Source organism: Zootoca vivipara, chromosome 7 (assembly GCF_965207765.1).
Source record: "Zootoca vivipara chromosome 7, rZooViv2.hap1.1, whole genome shotgun sequence".
NCBI lineage: Eukaryota > Metazoa > Chordata > Lepidosauria > Squamata > Lacertidae > Zootoca > Zootoca vivipara.
Window position 1 is genome coordinate 85,711,451 of NC_142590.1, and position 20,181 is coordinate 85,731,631.

Genomic DNA, 20,181 nt, shown 5'->3' on the forward strand with positions numbered 1-20,181 from the left:
ATATCTGTTGATTTTTCTTAACAATGTATATACTTTTAAGGAGAAGGAGGAAAAAAAAGGCCACAACAAAAGGAAACAATTCAATTTATTTAAACTTATTTTTTAAAAAAGTTTTCTTCTGCCATATGTAAGCCAGTTGGGAGGGTGCCAAGGAAGCAAGGAAGCCTCCCTGAACACAGAATCGTAGCAGTTTTCCGTAAACAACCCAACCATGGAAATGCTAATTTTTGCTCACTGATCCCCCACAAATTGGACAACTTGGGGCAGCTCTGTGCTATCAAGAGTCCCCAGTCTTTGCTCAGTTCTGGACGCTTTCCAATTTCCATGGTTTCCAGACTTTCCAGAACGATACTGTGTGAGGTAGACAGGAAATTGTGAGTCATGTAAATATTGATTTGATGTGCTATTTTTTTTGGTTGGTTGGTTGAAGTTTGTGAGCAAACTCTCTAGGATCCAGCAATGTGCCATCAACAAAGCACCCACAACTGCTTCTTTTAAAAAGGGTGGTCAATGTACGAAAGGGTGGTCAACTTGTAAGAAATCTATCTTCTAGTGTGGCAGCATCAAAATCTTTGGAACTCACTGCTTATTGACACCAAGAAGGTGCCTTTGCTGTATTCTTTTGGTGCCTGCTTAAACCATTTTTATTTAGGTAAGCCTATCCAGACCTGAAGACACTAGGTGCATTTTATTTCTTTTATTTTTATTTCTATTTATTAGATTTGTATAGCACCCTTCATCAAAAGATCTCAAGGCAGCCCACAAGATAAAAACACAACAAACTGCTGATATTAACCATCTTCTGAATATTTTTAACACCTGTTTTTAATTGTTTTTTTTTAAATCAGTACTTCTAAATGTAAACCTCTTAGAGGTGTTCCCCCACCACCAGGCAACTGGTATCTGGTTGGTATCCGTCTGTCTTGAGAGACAATGGAAGAACGCGCCTTTGGGAGTGAAGTCAAATTATTGGAGAGTTACAGTGACTGCAGTGGCTGTAGAGACCGATATGGGAGAGACATGTTTTGTTGCAGCCGGGGCAGATGGAGGCGTCTGGTTGTGCTGGTGCATATCATAGAATCATAGAGTTGGAAGAGACCACAAGGGCCATCCAGTCCAACCCCCTGCCAAGCAGGAAACACCATCAAAGCATTCCTGACAGATGGCTGTCAAGCCTCCGCTTAAAGACCTCCAAAGAAGGAGACTCCACCACACTCCTTGGCAGCAAATTCCACTGTCGAACAGCTCTTACTGTCAGGAAGTTCTTCCTAATGTTTAGGTGGAATCTTCTTTCTTGTAGCTTGAATCCATTGCTCCGTGTCCGCTTCTCTGGAGCAGCAGAAAACAACCTTTCACCCTCTTCTATTGACATCCTTTTATATATTTGAACATGGCTATCATATGACCCCTTAACCTTCTCTTCTCTAGGCTAAACATACCCAGCTCCCTAAGCTGTTCCTCATAAGGCATTGTTTCCAGGCCTTTGACCATTTTGGTTGCCCTCCTCTGGACACATTCCAGCTTGTCAGTATCCTTCTTGAACTGTGGTGCCCAGAACTGGACACAGTATTCCAGGAGAGGTCTGACCAGAGCGGAATACAGTGGTACTATTACTTCCCTTGATCTAGATGCTATACTCCTATTGATGCAGCCCAGAATTGCATTGGCTTTTTTAGCTGCAGCAATGGCGTTTCCTCTTTCTGCACTCCTCCCAGCGCTGACTTCTCCTCTTGTCACTGCTGTGGACACACAACCTGTCTGATGGTCTCCAGCCACCGCAGTCATCTACAAGGGATTCCCACACGGCGGGGTTGATGCTGTCAGCTTTCATGTCACATTTGCAGACATCTTTGTAGCACGGAGTTGGTCTGCCAGTGGGCTTGGTGCCTGAAGCCAGCTCCCCGTAGAGCACGTCCTCGGAGATCTTGCCCTCTTCCATTCTGTGGACAGGATCAAGTCAGTGTGGGAATGTGGGCTTGGGAGAGAACATCTTTGTTTGAGACTCTGTCCTGAGGATATGATGCCCCAAATCCTCTTGACTGCGCATATGGAAGTCGTCGAGGCATTCCTCCAGGCGGGTGTAAGCTGCCTATGTCTCACTACCGTAAAGTAGCATGCTCAACACGCAAGCCCGGTGGACCTTTATCTTGGTATTGGTCATTAGCATCACATTCTCCCATTCCCTTTTGGAGAGGTGAGCCATTGCTGTAGCTGCCTTGCCAATGTGCTTGTCCAGCTCAGCATCGATGGAGAGATTGCTGGTTATGGTGGAGCCCAGGTTGACAATATCATCTACCACCTCAAGCGTGTGGTCACCACAGCGAGTGCTGTGCTGGTGACATCCTGACCCAGGATGTTGGTCTTTGTCAGGCTGGTTGTAAGGTCGAACTCTCTGCACGCTTGGGCAAAATGGTTGATGGGTCTCTGTCGAGCTTCCCTGGAGTGTGCTGTCAAGGCTGCGTCATCTACAGACAACATCTCTCAGGTAAGAACCCATGCAACTTTCGTCTTGCCATGAAGACGTGCAGGTTGAACAGAATAAGATCTGACTGTTCTGTGGTGTGTGTGTTTTTGTTACTTCATTTACAACACAGCATAGCGGCAAAATCAATCTTATTGATTTTTAAAACATTGTTATGATTATTGTGGCAGAGTTGCCTGTTAAAATCAAACATCCCGTGGGGATTTTAATTTATAGGTAGTTTCAATTTGTCATCTCGATGCTTGGAACAACAAGAGTGCAGGCAAGCTGCTCCACAAAAGCTTGAGGAGGAAGCAACTGTTGCCTTTCGAAACGGGTCCTCTTGTGCTGATTATATTGCAAACAACAGTCTTACAAACTGGGAGAGTTCAGAAGGGTCACTTAGACTTAGACCTTCTCAGTAGTCACCATAGCAAGGGCTGCGTGCAGAACTCACTGGATACGGTTCACAATAGGTACGCTAACCTCTGTAATCACCGTTCAGCTTCCAAATAGATTGGTCAAGCATACATATCTCATGGGGTGGCTGCTGCAACGTCATAGCTGTCCTCTCTCACCTTTGCGTGCACCCTGTGAACTGCTAGAATGAATGACAGGGAGGGAAGCAAATGGCAGGCATTAGAAAGACAAAATCATTCCCCTTGATGCTTGGCCACTTGTGAGTCAACACTCCGGCTGCACAGAGATAATAACAGCCTCCTGTGTTTTGAGCATATTCACCAATCGGGGCCTTTTCATATCTCAGTCCATGTAATATCAACCTCTGTAACATACAACGTGCTTCTGCCAGAGTGGGAAATAGTTCTGTCCTTTTGGCCCTCTGTCTTTCTGGCGTTGGAGCATTAGACAATAAAGAATACACAAAGGTGATTGCACAGAAACCATGTGTTCTGTTCTCGGTGACGGAGATCCAAAGTTGACCACTGATTCTTATTGAAACATCTGGTGGAAAGAAATACATATTCCCATTAATTCAGCAGCAAGCAAGCAAGACGAAAAACCAAAGGCAAAGGGTATAGCTATTTGAAATAGCCGCAGAGTCCTGAAAATGGGGGGGGGGAATGACATTTGAACGTACTTATTACCATGGTCCCACTACAGCAAAGTTGTTGCTTTCTCCCAACGATAAATGTCACTGTTCCATTCTGGTGTCGGATGCTATTAGCTGTTCTCGGAATCCTTTCTGCTTTCAGTTTAAAGAAACGATGGCCTTCAAAACAGAGAAGCTTTTTAGCCTTGTTAGGTAATTTAAAACTCAGCTTGAAATATGGAATTAAAAGAAGCATCGGAGCTTTCATTAAGCGATAAAGTATATCCAGTGAAACAAGGTAACAGCTTTGCTCTGTCCAAAAGCAAAAGGCGGTACATGAAAAGGTTAAGTAAATATTATTTGGGGGAAACCAGCAATAATACGTTGCAGTGTGGAGTTCTGCAGTTCAGGAATCCAGCCATTCAATTCCCCTTCTCTGGGCTTTCCACTCCAACCACTCTACTTCCAGTAGCCAGCATTTTGCAGACACGGAGCACACTTAGTTCTCATTGCAACTCATCCCTCTTGAGTTAGAAGAGTAACACCTTTGTGTCAGTGTATCTTCTGCATCTCGTGGTACCCAATGGCATTACAGAATATTCACAGGTACTCCGTCACCTTTCCTGCGCAGTTGAGACCAAACTTGTCTCTACCTCCTTTTCCCTTGCGCCACATAGGAAATTCAGCTCTCAGGTGTGAAACGAAACTGTCCAAGTGAATCGTATTAGCAGCTAATATTCCCTCATTCACTCACTGACTCTTTTTTTTAGCTCTTCCATATGCCAGGTGTGCTTGCTTTTTATCTGGTCAGATTAAATTTTCAGATCACTGCTCTAATGTATAAAATTGGAAAGGTTCGAGGTGCAGAGGAATGGCAGCATTTGAAGGAAAAGGCCTAGTGCCTGTTGATGAATTAAGTAGATATAATATCACGAGAGGGCTAAGGAACCTTATTAGATTTTCAGGACATTCCCAGGCCGCACCCATTCGCCACAGCCCTCAATCACTCTGCCCTGTGACCTTGAGTGATTTTGCCTGGCTGGCACGTGTCCTTGAACAGTGTCAATGCCTCTCGCCTGCCTGGAGGTAGAGAGCGAGGTCAGGGTGTAGAACAGGCACCCCCAAACTGCGGCCCTCCAGATGTTTTAGCCTACAACTCCCATGATCCCTAGCTAACAGGACCAGTGGTCGGGGAAGATGGGAATTGTACTCCAAAACATCTAGAGGGCCAAAGCTTGGGGATGCCTGGTGTAGAATCATGGACTCATAGAATTGTAGAGTTGGAAGGGTCCCCGAGGGTCATCTTCACCAATCCCCTGCAATGCAGGAATCTCCGCTAAAGCTTCCATGACAGATGCCCATCCAACCTCTGCTTTAAAATCTCCAGTGAAGGAGAGGTCCACAATCTCCCATGGGAGTATGTTTCAATGCTGATCAGCGTTTACTGTCAGAAAGTTTTTCCTGATGTTCAGTCGGAATATACCTTCTTGTAACTGGAATCTGTTGGTTCGAGTCCTACCCTCCAGAGCAGGAGAAAACAAGCTTGCTCCATCTTCCATGTGACTGCCCTTGAGATTTTTGAACATGGCTACCATATCTCCAAATAGATGGGGAAGAAATGGAGGCAGTGAGAGATTTTACTTTCTTGGGTTCCATGATCACTGCAGAAGGTGACAGCAGTCCCAAAATTAAAAGACGCCTGCTTCTTTGGAGAAAAGCGATGACAAACCTAGACAGTATCTTAAAAAGCAGAGACATCACCTTGCCGACAAAGGTCCGTATAGTTAAAGCTATGGTTTTCCCAGTAGTGATGTATGGAAGTGAGAGCTGGACCATAAAGAAGGCTGATCGCCGAAGAATTGATGCTTTTGAATTGTGGTGCTGGAGGAGACTCTTGAGAGTCCCATGGACTGCAAGAAGATCAAACCTATCCATTCTTAAGGAAATCAGCCCTGAGTGCTCCCTGGAAGGACAGGTCGTGAAGCTGAGGCTCCAATACTTTGGCCACCTCATGAGAAGAGAAGACTCCCTGGAAAAGACCCTGATGTTGGGAAAGATGGAGGACACAAGGAGAAAGCGACGACAGAGGATGAGATGGTTGGGCAGTGTTCTCGAAGCTATGAACATGAGTCTGACCAAACTGTGGGAGGCAGTGAAAGAGAGGAGTGCCTGGCGTGCTCTGGTCCATGGGGTCATGAAGAGTCTTACACGACTAAACAACTAAAGAACAACAACAACAACAACATCATATCTCCTCTCAGTCTCCTCTTTTCCAGGCTAAACATATCCAGCTTCTTCAACCGTCCCTCATAAGGCTTGGTTTCCAGGCCTTTGATCATCTTGGTTGCCCTTCTTTCCACATGTTCCAGCTTGTCAACATCCTTCCTCAATAGTGGCATCCAGCTCAAGTTCAAACTCTTTAAGAACAGTTCTTACCATTTAGTTACCTGTATATGTCTTGCTCTTGACCATTTGCATTGCACGCCTTCCTACCAAGGCACCTTCTCATGCATTACGTATGTCAGGGTGGGGAACCGGGGATCGCATTCCCTCAGGGGCAAATGTATGGGGGTCACATGCCAGTGGTGGGCAGGGATCATGGGGCAAAAGTGGGCGGAGCAGCGAATGTAAATTTTGTACAGTAAGCTACACCATCTCTGTCCTCCATCCAGCCATATCTGGATGCCATTATCAGAGTTCAGTGACTCAGTCCAGCCAGGCAAAAACATTCTGCTTTCCAAGGAGGACCAGTGAGGGGTGTGGCCTGGGAGAGGGGTGTGGCCTGGAGAGAGTTCCAAGGGCCAGGCAGAGAGGTCTGGAGGGCCACATATCCCCACCCATGTATTAAGTGCTCCAAATCTCTCTTCATAGAGATGGCTGAACTTGAATTCACCCTTCCATTTCGAGTTCGATGAAACCCCCTAACTTATGCACGGCTAGCCAAGTGGCCACAGCTATGGGGAGCAGAAGTGTAGGGAGGCTGAGCCTTCAGGATTGGGGAACGGGTGATGGAGCTATATGCACAGCTGTTCAGCATGCAGCCAACGTTCTCCTTGCCTTCTGGTGACCTTATCAACCTTGGCTCCAAAATCACTTGTGCTGATTCTGCTTTTGCTTATATCTACTCCATGATCTATTCCTTTTCAACATATAGAGGTGTGAATACATTTATTTTCGCCCAGGCACTGAAAGATTCCAATTCTCTCTCCTGCAAAGGAAACTAATTCTGTCAAATTTTTCCAACACTACATCTTTTTCCAACACTACATCTTAGGCTCATCATATGTAAGATTTTCGCCTTGGATACAACTAAACACACACACACACCATATATAACCCTATTAAAATGATTTTTAAAATTTATTTCTTATTTGTTTAAAGCATTTTTATCCTGCTCTTTAGCCTCCATAGGACTCCCAAATGTCAGTGATGATGAGATTGTCCTTGCAGGCTTATCATCAAAAAGTCAAGGTATTGGAAGGAGGAGAGGGGAAGATTTATTGGTTGCCAAGTTCCTGTAATGACCAGTCACTTTTTAAAAAATACATTGGAGCATATATTTTTTTAAAAATATATATGTTGGAACTTCAATCTTGTATGGCAGCTTGAGCACCTGCCTTTGTGGTATTTGATGTGAAGTGTGTTTTCGAGCATCAGGAAAGTGTTGTCTGTTTTGGAATTGCTGTTTCAAAAATCAACTGATCCACTTTGGGCACCTTGTAGCATGAAAATGTATTGCCACGATCTTGATGCATTTAGCTAACGTAATGCACGGGTGGCCATTGTTCTCTGATGTACGCCAGAAGGAGGTGCTATTATGATACGGGGAGGACCCCACACAGAGTGAATTGCAGTCATTGAGGCTACAATCCAATGTATACTTGTTCTGGATAAAGCCCTACTGAGCACAGTAGAGTTTAGGGGTAAAACTTCACCAGGATTGTACTGTTATTCTGGATGTGACTGTGCACACACCATACATTTAAAGCACATGGCTTCTCCTAGAGAAGCCTGGGAACTGTACTTTACCCCTCGCATATCTATAACTCCCCAGCCTCCTTAAAAACTTTAGTTCCTAGGATTCTTTGGATGAAGTCATGGGCTATGTACATAGCTTAAGAAAGTATAAGAACCTATAAAGAATTTTGTTGGATCAGGCCAATGGCCCATCTAGTCTAGCACTCTGTTGTTGTTGTTTATTGAATTTATATTCAATAAATATAAAGATTTATATATTTTTTGTTGTTCTTACAGTGACCAGCCAAATTCCTTTGAGAAGTTTGCAAGCAGAACCTGAGAACTTGCATGAATGGCCGTGGCTGGTATGACTTATCCAGGAAAGAATGAAATACTTTTAAAGCAAAAGAAAGGAAGGAAGAAACCAGCCTTTCTTTCCAAGGGCATAGCCATACCCTCCATCTCTTGCATGCATGTTAATCAGCCATTGACGGAAGTGTAGCCATTTACTGTTTAAATCCAGATGAGTCAATCTTTTCCCTAAATGTGGATTAATCTTGTGCAAGTAGGAAGAAGTGTTATTTGCATGAGATAATATAATTGCTAAAGCAATGGTTGTGGAGGAGACATCTGCAACATTACAGATGAAATAACCATGTTTTGATTATCTTATTCAAAAAAATCATACTGTTTTGCTACCATTCATTTCCTCTTGTTTCCTGTATAATATAAATCAGAAAGTTCAGCCAGCCTGTAGAGCTCCTTTGTCCAACCAAGCCTGCTGATCATTTATCACATTTAAAAAATAAGCAAGTAAAATGTCATTTTATTAAGTAAAATGACCTTTTGCTGGCTTATTTTTTTTATTAAAAAATTAATACTATGCTGTGTGTGTGTGTGTGTGTGTGTGTGTGTGTGTGTGTGTGTTTTATCATCCTAGCACCCCACAGGCTTTCCACAATAATATGCCATGAGTTCTATGCAAAAAATTAATTTCAGATTTAAAAAAGTAGGGCCGCATTGCGGCTTTGTTCAGACAGAAAAAACGCCCCTTTGTTCTTAATAATCAAGAAAATTCTTTCTCATATGTAGATCAGAACTGCAGTTTACATTCGCAAACACTAACGCTAAGCCTGCTTTAGCCTGCAGTTCTTGATGGCACAAGTTTTCTTGTTTACACTAACTGGAGGGTGGGTAGCATAAGACAGTCACAACTTAGTTCCTGTAATCCTGTGTCCATATTTTATTGTGATTTGTTTATGGGATGGGGAACTTTCATAACACTGCATTTGACAGGCTGTAGATTCAGAACCGGCAAAACAAAATACTTCCTTCGCACTATACCATCTATGGAATTGGGGAAGGACCATAGTTTGGGGGCGGAGCATCTGCATTGTATGCAAAAGGTCCCAGGTTCAATCCCTGGTGTCTCCAGGCAAGGCTGGGCTTACCCAGGGGCGGAGGAAGGGGGTGTGGGGGGGGGTTGCGGTCTGCCCCAGGTGTCATCACTGAGGGGGTGACAAAATGCCCGGCAGCACTCATTACGGGGTCTGCAGCGCACCCGAGCCACACGTCTTTCCTGGGAGACATGCGGTGGCTTGGGCGCACACAGGCTCCATGCTGCCAAAACAGTCTGCCCGCTGCCTCCCCCCCCAACTGTGGGGCAGCTGAGTGGGAGGAGGCAGGCAGACTCCAGAGGCCCCGCAGTGTGCCTTGCCCCCTATGGGCGGTGCACCCCACCCCAGGCACCCAAGCGGCTTCCTCCGCCGCTGGGCTTACCCCCTGTCTTACGCTCTGGGAGAGCCGGTCAGTATAGACAAAACTGAGTTAGATGGACCACAGAAGCCAACTCCTAGAGGCCGAGAGGGCTTCGCAAAGTTGATTGCCATTCAAATGCTGTGCTCGCACTGCGTCATGCGATTGATTGTGCTGGACAGGGCTTACCAGGGCCCCCCTTCCCCAGATATTTTATTCAGGTTGAGGTGGACCATTCGTCTGACTCTATGCAAGGCAGTTTCTGACGTTCATTTGTTCCAATGTATTGCATCAAGATTTAGGCGGCTAGGCAAAGTCATGGAGAGGAGGATAAGGGAGAACGTTTTTGCTGCAGGTTCACACGACTAATAGCTGCTAATACATTTTAAGCACACTTTACATTTTAAGCACATGGCTTTCCCCAAAGAATTGTAGGAACTGTGGTTTGTTAAGGGTGTGGGAATCGTAGCTGTGCAAGGGGTAAATTGCAATTCCCAGGATTTTTTATTTTTGGTGGAAACCATGTGCTTTAAAGTGTGATGTGGGGGTCAGAGGTTTCCCCCTGTGAAATATACTTGGAGTTGTGTAGTAATTTCATGCTCTTTATTTCAGCTCATAGGAACAGTGATGGAATCCCCCACCCCCCAAAAAACCCCAGGCTTTATAAACATTATTTACACAATGGGTCCCATATGATTGTGTTGACTCTGCTTCCCACCTGGAGCCTGATTGGGCTGCTCCTGCAGGCCAATTGGTTGTTGCATTCTAGGATCCTACTGACCTAATAGGCTGATGAACTCTTTCCTGAGGCCTGATTGGCCAGCTCCTGCAAGCCAATCAGGTTGTTGTATTCTAGTATCCTAACTACCTATTGTTCTAGGATCCAAGCTCAGTACATAACACCCTGTGAGGAGCTGCAGAGGTGCGGAAAACTCACAGTCTTTTCTGCTTGCTTGATGTGCATAATAATAATAATAATAATAATAATAATAATAATAATTTGTACCCTGCCCATCCGGCTGGGTTTTCCCAGCCACTCTGGGCGGCTTCCAACAAAGATCAAAATACATTAATATGTCACTAGTAGTCTGTCCTTCTCGGCTCATTAATTTTTTCTGCAGTTTGGCTGGAGAGGTGGATGGGGTGGTGGTGGGATCTCACTCCTGGATATATGGAGGACTTTGCCAAATGGAAGCATCATTGCCATAAGTAATAGCAGCAATTCCTGCCCCATGCTTTCACCTTTAGATCCCACAGCACTTTGCAGAGGCTCTGGGACAATGAGAGTGATGCTCTTCTAAACAAATTGCCCTCAGACGATGTTCTTTAACCTCAAGCCTGCCAGATGTCTCTCCGCTAACTGAAGCTTAAAACACTCTGATGAAGTACTTTTGTATAACAGCAGATGATTCACAGGGCTTAAATTAACCACTCCATTTTAACTTCCGTAGTGCTTGGAAGGTATTTGTGAGTGTGTACGCGGGGAGAAAAAGCCTCAACCTCTTGAATTTATTATGCTCTTGCTCCCCCCCCCAAAAAAACCCAGCTATTTTTTGTCTGCAGCTGATTAAACTACAAATGTTGTAATACAGTACATACTGAAGGAAGGATCTCCAGGCATGTGAATATGCTGCTCTCCTTGAGAGCAATGCAATGGGATTTGGCCGCAACTGTAATTGGAACCAATGGGACTTGAATCATGACTAATTTTTACTAGATTCTGCTTAGAATCGGATTTGTTAAAATTTGCTAGTTTTTAACATCTGTGTGATAACATCATACCAGCCACATAACGTATGGGTTTTTTTTGTTTCTGTTTCTGTTTTTAAATTAAAATATTTATTATACAATGCAGTCACAACAGAGAAAAGAACATAGCACCAAGCCCATTCTGTCATTTTACATGGTCTTAAATCTTTGGCAGTCTGTAAAGCATCTCCGCAGACAGGTTTGTGAGGCACCGGGAAGAGCTTTAGTTTCTTTCCCCTTAGATATGAAAAAAGGGAGACCAGGTTTCATCAAAGGTATTTTCCTTTATAACACGTTAAAATGTTAACATTTTGCTATATTTGCTCAATACCTTAAGGAGCGCCTCTCCCCATACAAACCGACCCAGACCCTGCGCTTGTGATCTGAGGCCCTTCCCTATGTCCCTCTGCCCCAAGAATTTTGGAGGGTGACGACACAAGAACAGGCCTTTTCTGTGGTGGCTCCCCATCTGTGGAACGCTCTCTCCTGACTGGCACCAGGCAAAAACATTCCTCTTTAATAGCATTTGGCTATTAAATAATATAAAAGGTAAAGGTAAAGGGACCCCTGACCATTAGGTCCAGTCGTGACCGACTCTGGGGTTGCGCGCTCATCTCACATTATTGGCTGAGGGAGCCGGCGTACAGCTTCCAGGTCATGTGGCCAGCATGTCAAAGCCACTTCTGGCAAACCAGAGCAGCACACGGAAACGCCGTTTAGCTTCCCGCTGTAGCGGTACCTATTTATCTACTTGCATTTTGATGTGCTTTTAAACTGCTAGGTTGGCAGGAATTAAATAATATATTGCCTGTTAAATGTGTTGCTGGTGGGGGGCTGTTATTATGATAATTTTATTATTATGCTGTCTATTATTATGCTCTGTATTGTTATTGTTATGCTCCATGAATTATGTTCTTAATGTTTTTTCACCACTCAGGAATCTTTTTATAAAGGGCGGTATGTAAATCATGTTGTTGTTGTTGTTACAGCATAATGTTAAGTAGGTAGTATGCAACTCAGTTTAACTCAGAGTAGACCCATTGCACTATAACATTCTATCTGCACGACCTTTTCAGCTTGCCATATGGAACGATCCCTCCCCTGCCCCACTGGGATTTCTCCCAGAAGTCATTGTGAAGATCTTTCATTGATGAGCCTCTATAGGTGCATCCCACCATTGAGATGAATGGGCCTGCCTAACTCAGCCATGCCCATTAATTTCAAAGCGGGTGTGTTCTGAGTAAAACTAAGTTGAATGCCACCTCGTGTTCATTCACAAGAACTGGTCCACATTAAATAGCAACAGTTCATTATCAACCAATCTAGTTGCTTGGTGAATTCATCTTGTTCTTCACTAACCTTGGTGGAGTCTTCCAGCCAATCCCTTCTGGAAACACAGACAGGCATTCTCCATTTCAGTGTGAATTAAACAATTATGCTTAAGCCTTAACAGCAAGAACATGGGGGACAATGGTGGAAATGGTTTCTTCCAAATGGGACAGAAGAAGCTGCTTTATAGCACACCAGCCAATATACACATCTAGCTTAGCATTGCCTTCTCTCCCAGATGGAGCCTATCCATGTTCTCAGGAAGGAGTCCTTCACATCACCTGTCAACTGATCCTTACATGTGGAGATGCTAAGGATTGGACCTGAGACCTTCTGCACTGCAGGCAAAACATGTGCTCAAAGGTTTAGCTGCTTCCATATGTATGGCGTTTGCTGAAATGCAGAGCTCTGCAAAACTGTGACTTTTGCCCACTGGTAGGGCCGGCCGTGAACTTGTGTAACCAGTAAGATGCGAACAGAGCATTGGGATAATTTGCAAAGTTATGTGCTTTTTAACAGCGTTGATCTTCCCACAACCTGTTTACCACTGCCTTTTGACAGAAATACAAGCCTGGTAGATGAAAGGAACACTGTGGATGTAGCCTATCTTGATTTCAGCAATGCCTTTGACAAGGTGCCCCATGATATTCTTGTAAAGAAGCTGGTAAAATGCGGGCTAGACAATGCTACCATTCAGTGGATTTGTAACTGGCTGACTGACCGAACCCAAAGGGTGCTCATCAATGGCTCCTCTTCATCCTGGAGAGTAGTGGCTAGTGGGGTGCCACAGGGTTCTGTCTTGGGCCCAGTCTTATTCAACATCTTTATCAATGACTTGGACGATGGGCTTGAGGGCATCCTGAGCAAGTTTGCAGGCGACACCAAATTGGGAGGGGTGGCTAACACCCCAGAGGACAGGATCACACTTCAAAATGACCTTATCAGATTAGACAACTGGACCAAAGCAAAAAAAGATGAATTTTAACAAGGAGAAATGTAAAGTACTACACTTGGGCAAAAATAAAAATAATGAAAGGCACAAATACAGGATGGGTGACACCTGCCTTGAGAGCAGTACATGTGAAAAGGATCTAGGAGTCTTGGTAGACCACAAACTTGACATGAGGCAACAGTATGATGCAGCAGCTAAAAAAGCCAATGCAATTCTGGGCTGCATCAATAGCAGTATAGCATCTAGATCAAGGGAAGTAATAGTACCACTGTATTCTGCTCTGGTCAGACCTCACCTGGAGTACTGTGTCCAGTTCTGGGCACCACAGTTCAAGAAGGATACTGACAAGCTGGAACGTGTCCAGAAGAGGGCAACCAAAATGGTCAAAGGCCTGGAAACGATGTCTTATGAGGAATGGCTTAGGGCAGGGGTCCCCAAACTAAGGCCCGGGGGCCGCATGCGGCCCAATCGCCTTCTAAATCCGGCCCGCGGACGGTCCGGGAATCAGCATGTTTTTACATGAGTAGAATGTGTCTTTTTATTTAAAATGCATCTCTGGGTTATTTGTGGGGCCTGCCTGGTGCTTGCATTCTACTCTACATGAGTAGAATGTGTCCTTTTATTTAAAATGCATCTCTGGGTTACTGTATTTATGGGGCATAGGAATTCATTCATATTTTATTTCAAAATATAGTCCGCCCCCCCCCCCCCAAGGTCTGAGGAACAGTGGACCGGCTCCCTGCTGAAAAGGTTTGCTGCCCCTGGGTTTAGGGAGCTGGGTATGTTTAGCCTGGAGGAGAGAAGGTTATGGGGTAATATGATAGCCATGTTCAAATATATAAAAGGATGTCATATAGAGGAAGGAGAAAGGTTGTTTTCTGCTGCTCCAGAGAAGCGGACACGGAGCAATGGATTCAAACTACAAGAAAGAAGATTCCACCTAAACATTAGGAAGAACTTCCTGACAGTAAGAGCTGTTTGGCTGTGGAATTTGCTACCAAGGAGTGTGGTGGAGTCTCCTTCTTTGGAGGTCTTTAAGCAGAGGCTTGACAGGCATATGTCAAGAATGCTTTGATGGTGCTTCCTGCTTGGCAGGGGGTTGGACTGGATGGCCCTTGTGGTTTCTTCCAGCTCTTTGATTCTATGATTCTATGGTCCTGAGTGACTGCCACAATACTAGTTGTTTTCTTCCTGGTTCCCCTTCACCCTCTTGCAATTGCTGGATGCATTAGCTCTGCAAAACATTATTAAGCACTTTGGGATCTCCTTAAATACAACCTGTTGCATGGATACAAGGTGCTGAGGTACATAATATGGAGCTTTCTAGCATGAGCCCCGCACAAAACCTTAGCACTAAAAGGCTTGAATAAAAGAAAGGTTTCTGGAAGGGATATTGATTTAGATTTCGTGGCACAATCTTATGCGTGCTGCTTTTCTTTGGTTTGTTTTAATCTGTGGTGCAACACTGGATCTATTTTTTAAAAAAAAGCACTTTTAACATTCAGTTCAGTTCATACTTATTAGTCTCTAAATTATGTGTCCATAGACAGTGATGATTACGCTTTGTTAAGCTGCCATTAATTCTCAAATACTCTGGGGTTCATATCCAACTTACAGCCTGAAAAATTCAGCATGCAACTCTAGCTATTGTTTACATTTCAGTAAATAACCATTAATGTCACAGCCTGAATGTAAATGACTGCTTAACTCTTAATGGTGCTCTGTGTAAAAGTCTGCGGGGTCCTTCAGTTGTGACTATTATGGCATTAAAAACCCATTTCATGTTGTGTGTTTTATTGAGGCACAGCAATACAACCCCTTCCAAAAACCCAAAGCCAAATGCAATTTGGGTTGAAATAAAGCCAACAGTTCAGTAGTGGACAGAACCGCTGAAAATGTCATTTATTTGATACCGAATGGACATTGTCCACTCCAGGCACCTTTCAAATGCAAATTACTTTTACCATTGTCCTTACCATTTTATCATTAGCATACATTTCTTAAAATGAAAATTAATCAAAGGCACAAGCAAGTGGAGCAACGGATGTGGCTTTCGCCCTGGTGTAGAGGACTAAATTCCATCCCTGCCGACCATGACTTTCTAAACACATATCTCTCCATTCTCCAGGCAAAGAAGAGGGATTATTACCATTCAAGGATGCATTCCAGGCGGGCAAAAACACTGATGAGGTGTGGGGGCTGGGAAGAGTTTGGAGGGCCAGACAGATTGGTGTGGCGAGCTCTTTGGGTCTATGCCACTTATATTATTAGAAACCATTTTTTTTTAAAAAAATTGAAACGACACTTCTATTGCAGGTTTGGCTTCCAAGGAGAAATCTCATTTATAAGCAAGGGCTCTGCCTCTGTTGCATCCTGGCAATTCAAAAGATAATCACATCTTCCTGATTTTGGAGACCATCCTGCGCTGTAAACTCTCATTAATTAGCCCAGGCAGGTGTGTTACAACAAAAGCAAGCCCTGCTCTGGCTCCCTCTCCCTTTGCCTCCTGCTCGGAACTAGTCATAAAGTCCCCACGATGTGTTAAGAACAATGGTACAATTTAAGTAATGATGGGTTAGGAGAAAGAACAAACTAGGAATCAGGAGGAGAGAAGGGCGCCGAAGGGAAGAGCATGGGGGGCAAATCCATCTCTTGCTTTCTAAGCAAAAAAAGAGAAAATAAATATGCCTCATTATCGATGATTAGGAAGGAAGTATCCCAGCGCTTTGAGAACAAAGAGTATTTTGATAGCTTTGGAATATGATGCTGCAGCAATACAGAGGGACCAAAGACCTCCCTGTTCTGGCCTTTTCATCCCTTAATGTTTCATGGGAGATGAAAGTCTGCAAAGTGGCCACGTGGAACAAAGAACTTCTGGTGCTTCAAACTGGTGGCGAAGTATAGCACTCCCTACTTTCTTTGCTTTTTCATTGATGGAGGAAAAGGATAAGTTGAAAGGGTGAGACAAATCAAGGCTGGATCATTAGCAGCCAGGGTCCTGGCAGGGGCGTAGCAAGGGGGGGTGATGGGAGGGGGCTGCCCCGGGTGCCACCCAGGGGGGTGGCACTCGGGGCGCCCTCCCTGGCCCGCCCCTTGCTTCGGCCCATGCGCGCTGAGCAGGTGCCGGAACGGCTTCCTCCGTCGTTGGGTCCTGCAAAGCTGAAAATATTTGTCTTGGTAGGATTAGGGTCAGAGTGGGGATGGAGCGCCATGATAAATGCAACAAGAGATCTAAGCAGGAAGCGGAACCATGCAAACATTGCACTAGAAAGCGAATCTAAAGGCAGAGTCAATCCAAAGCCAGGTGCTGAGTCAGGCTGGAACAGTGAGTTAGGGCATGAAGCTAGAAGACCTGGAGGATGCTTAGCAAGTAGGCAGAGGGAGCCTGGGTGTCAGGGACTGGTCGGCAGAAGAAGAGTGGTGGGTGGGAGCCATCTGCCCAAGAGCCCTCCAGTGAGAGGGCTGCCATAGGTCCAGAATTTCCCAGACATAGCTGGGGATTCACCTGTCGAAAATGGCGCCTGGGCATAATTTTTTCGAAAAGCGGATTTTTTTGTCCGGATTTTCACTTTTTGAAATATAGGAATCCGACCCAGGGAGGGCACAGAAGATGGCGACGTAGATCCTGGGTCCTGGTGGTGGGACACTGAAGAGCAGTCTGCAGAAGGGACAAGCTGGGAGGTACTAGAAGCAGGGGGGCTGAGTGATCAAGGGGGGGTCAGGAGAAGGAGGGTCTTCCAGGGCCGGGTTAGAGGCTGAGAGGCACAGTGTGAGTGCAGACTCAGACAGAGAGGAGTCAGAGGTTGGCCCTGCCACACAGCAGCAGGACAGTTCCAGTTCTTCTGGCTCTCCTTCCCTTCTGACATCCAACTGTAGGAGAATCCTGCGCTTTCCAGTGCAACAGGCTAGACAGGCCCAGAGGAGAAGCTCACCCACTTGATGCAGCCTCCCTCTACTTGGGAGGGATCCAACGTGAAAGGCTAGAAGGGGAAGGTTGGGGCTAGTGGTCTGTTTCAGCAACAGCTGACCAGAGGCACCTACGATCCACTCGCTGGTCCTACCCAATCCATTACCAGATTGCATATAGAAAGAATTCAGAAGAGGAAATGGAAACTTAACAGGAATGATAAAGCTAAACAGGGAGCCGGTTCAGAAAGAAATTCAGTGTGGATGGGCACATGGGGTGAGAGAAGAGAGAAGAACACCACAAGACATGCAAATGAAGAAAAGCGCTTTTCACTTGTGTCTTAGCAACTGGCCACTGGACCATTCTTGGCAGGAACTGGTAACAGCAAGCCCTTGCAACAGAATTAATCAAAGTTGTCAAGCGTGCAAAAGAATTCCATGACCAGAGTGCTGCTATCAGTGGTGCATTTCTTTGGGTGCCTTTTGAGCAGAGGAGTGATAAATGACGCAGTGGTACAGCACACACCTTGCATGCAGAAAGTCTACATGTCCAATCCCTTGGCAGCATTAAAAGGATCAGTTAGCAGGAGACTGGAAAGGCCGGGGATCTCAGAGAGCGGCTGCCAATCAGAGCAGAAATTGCTGCACTAGATGGATTCATGCTGATATTAGGCAGCGCCCTATGTTCTTGTTCTGCTCAACTGGTAGAAAAGAGTTCAGTATGCTTGTGTGTGCATCTTGTCATGAGTTTGGGGGAGAGGCAGCCTCGCCGTAATCTCTGGAGTCAGTAAAAAGCTGAAATATGAGCAAACTCATAAATTCACAAGGTTAACCAAAGTTTGGTTAATTCAAACCAAGCCAAGTGCTGTTGCATTCAGCATAGGACAGGCATGTCCAAAGTCCGTTTCAGGGGCCTAATCCGGCACACTGGTCGTTTTCATCCGTCCCCAGTTTATTTCCTGGGGTAAAAACCTCAACAACTTCAATCCTAAAAAAAAAAAGCTCAACAACTTTGGGGTAAAAGCATAAGAAAGGTCAACAACTTCAAAAAAAGGTCAAAGCAAAAAAGGTCAAAGCAAAAAAAAGGTCAACTCATGGCCCTTCACTTCATCAAATCTGGCCCTCTTTGAAAAGGTTTGGACAGGATCACAAGCCCAGGCAGCTTCACATGGCAGGCTGGGGTATAAGCCAAGCCATTAAACATGACAAAGGGTCTTGTAAAGATAAAGATAAAGGGACCCCTGACCATTAGGTCCAGTCGGGACCGACTCTGGGGTTGCGGTGCTCATCTCACATCATTGGCCGAGGGAGCTGGTGTACAGCTTCTGGGTCATGTGGCCAGCATGACTAAGCCGCTTCTGGCGAACCAGAGCAGCACACGGAAATGTCGTTTACCTTCCCGCCAGAGCGGTACCTATTTATCTACTTGCACTTTGACATGTTTTCGAACTGCTAGGTTGGCAGGAACTGGGACCAAGCAACGGGAGCTCACCCCGTTGCGGGGATTCGAACCGCCAGCCTTCTGATCAGCAAGTCCTAGACTCTGTGGTTTAATCCACAGCACCACCCGCGTCTTGATGGCCCATCAAAAAGGAATTATTGGGCCTGGGCAGACAGAGGTTGCCAAGGTGGTCCCCCCTACCAGCAAAAGCTTCCCAATGGCAGCTTCACATTCCTATTAAAATAACATAAAGTATATGAGACCCCTGGTAACTGGAAAACAAAACTATCTGGGCATTTACCTCTGAAGGATGACAGGGCAGAAGAAGCTTCAAATGGGCTCAGCCTGCTCTTTGAGATCCTTTGAACTGTAGATTCTGGAGGCTGAATCTGGGAGCTTCTGCATGCAGGGCATCACTATAGCACTGATCCATGCCTCCTCTCACTGCAGGTTGGAGACTCTGATTTGCATGTACGTCCAGGTATAAAAATAAGAAAGAACCAAGCTCCCTGCATTTGGCAAACAAGTCTATCAGAGAAGGAGGTTTAGTGTAGACTCTTTCCTGTTGCTGCCGTTGGCATCTATCTGTCTTGAGAGACAATGGAGTGCACCTCTGAGGGTGAAGTCAAAACGCTGCATTAGCAGCAACTAAGTGAACTCCCCCAGGATGCAAACCTGGGCAGTGTGTATGGAGGCGATTTTACTTAATAAAAAGTCAAGGTTTGTCCATCTGGTCATGTCCTTGTCAAGTTAATGTGGGAAAGTGGCATTTGCTCTAAGAGCTCGAATGGAGTCATAAATAACAGAAAAGAAACCCCTGCCCTTCTCCAGGCAAGGGGAAGGGGCCTTTCTCCATCCCGCTGGCTGACAGCGCCCCATGTGGGCTTCACTCAACCAACGGAAAGGAAGGTGCTTGGCGAGGGGGGGGGGCTGGACCGGGCCAGACTGCGCCCCTCCAGGGGCGTCTGCCATGGGCATGAGGGCTGGCCCAGGCTTGGGGCCAGCAACAGAGCCAAGGCTGACTAGGGTCTCAGGTCACAGGGAGAAGCGTGGACATCAGTTCCCAGGGAGGGGGTGGAATGGAAGCTGCTGGGAGGGATGAGATTGAACTTGGTGGTGCCCTATACAATAAGTGTATGGAGGCGATGACAAGACCCCCCCCTCTCAGCCTCGCTGATGTGGTTCAAAGGGAAGCAGAACAAGACATTTGGCACCAGCTTGGCTGCAGGAGTTGCTGGAACGAGGAGTACAGAGCAACTGCCTTAGGGACCCCACTCTGGATTTGTGTAGGGCTTACTCTTTAGCCTTTTCTTCTCCCGGAGATGTCCCACAAGGCAAAAGAGGTTTGGGGCATGGGAGTAGCCAAGTGGGGGCAGGGGGGCAGCTCCCCCCCATCAAGTAAATAAATAGAAATGCTTAACTAACAGCTCGGTTCTGCCCCCCTAACATAAAGCCTGCCCCCGCCCATGGTTCGGGGCAGAGTTTTCCTTCTCCTAGAAGGGGTACCTTCCCAGGTGGACAAGCCCCACCTACACCTTTTCCTAATACAGTGGTACCTCGGTTTAAGAACAGCCCTGTTT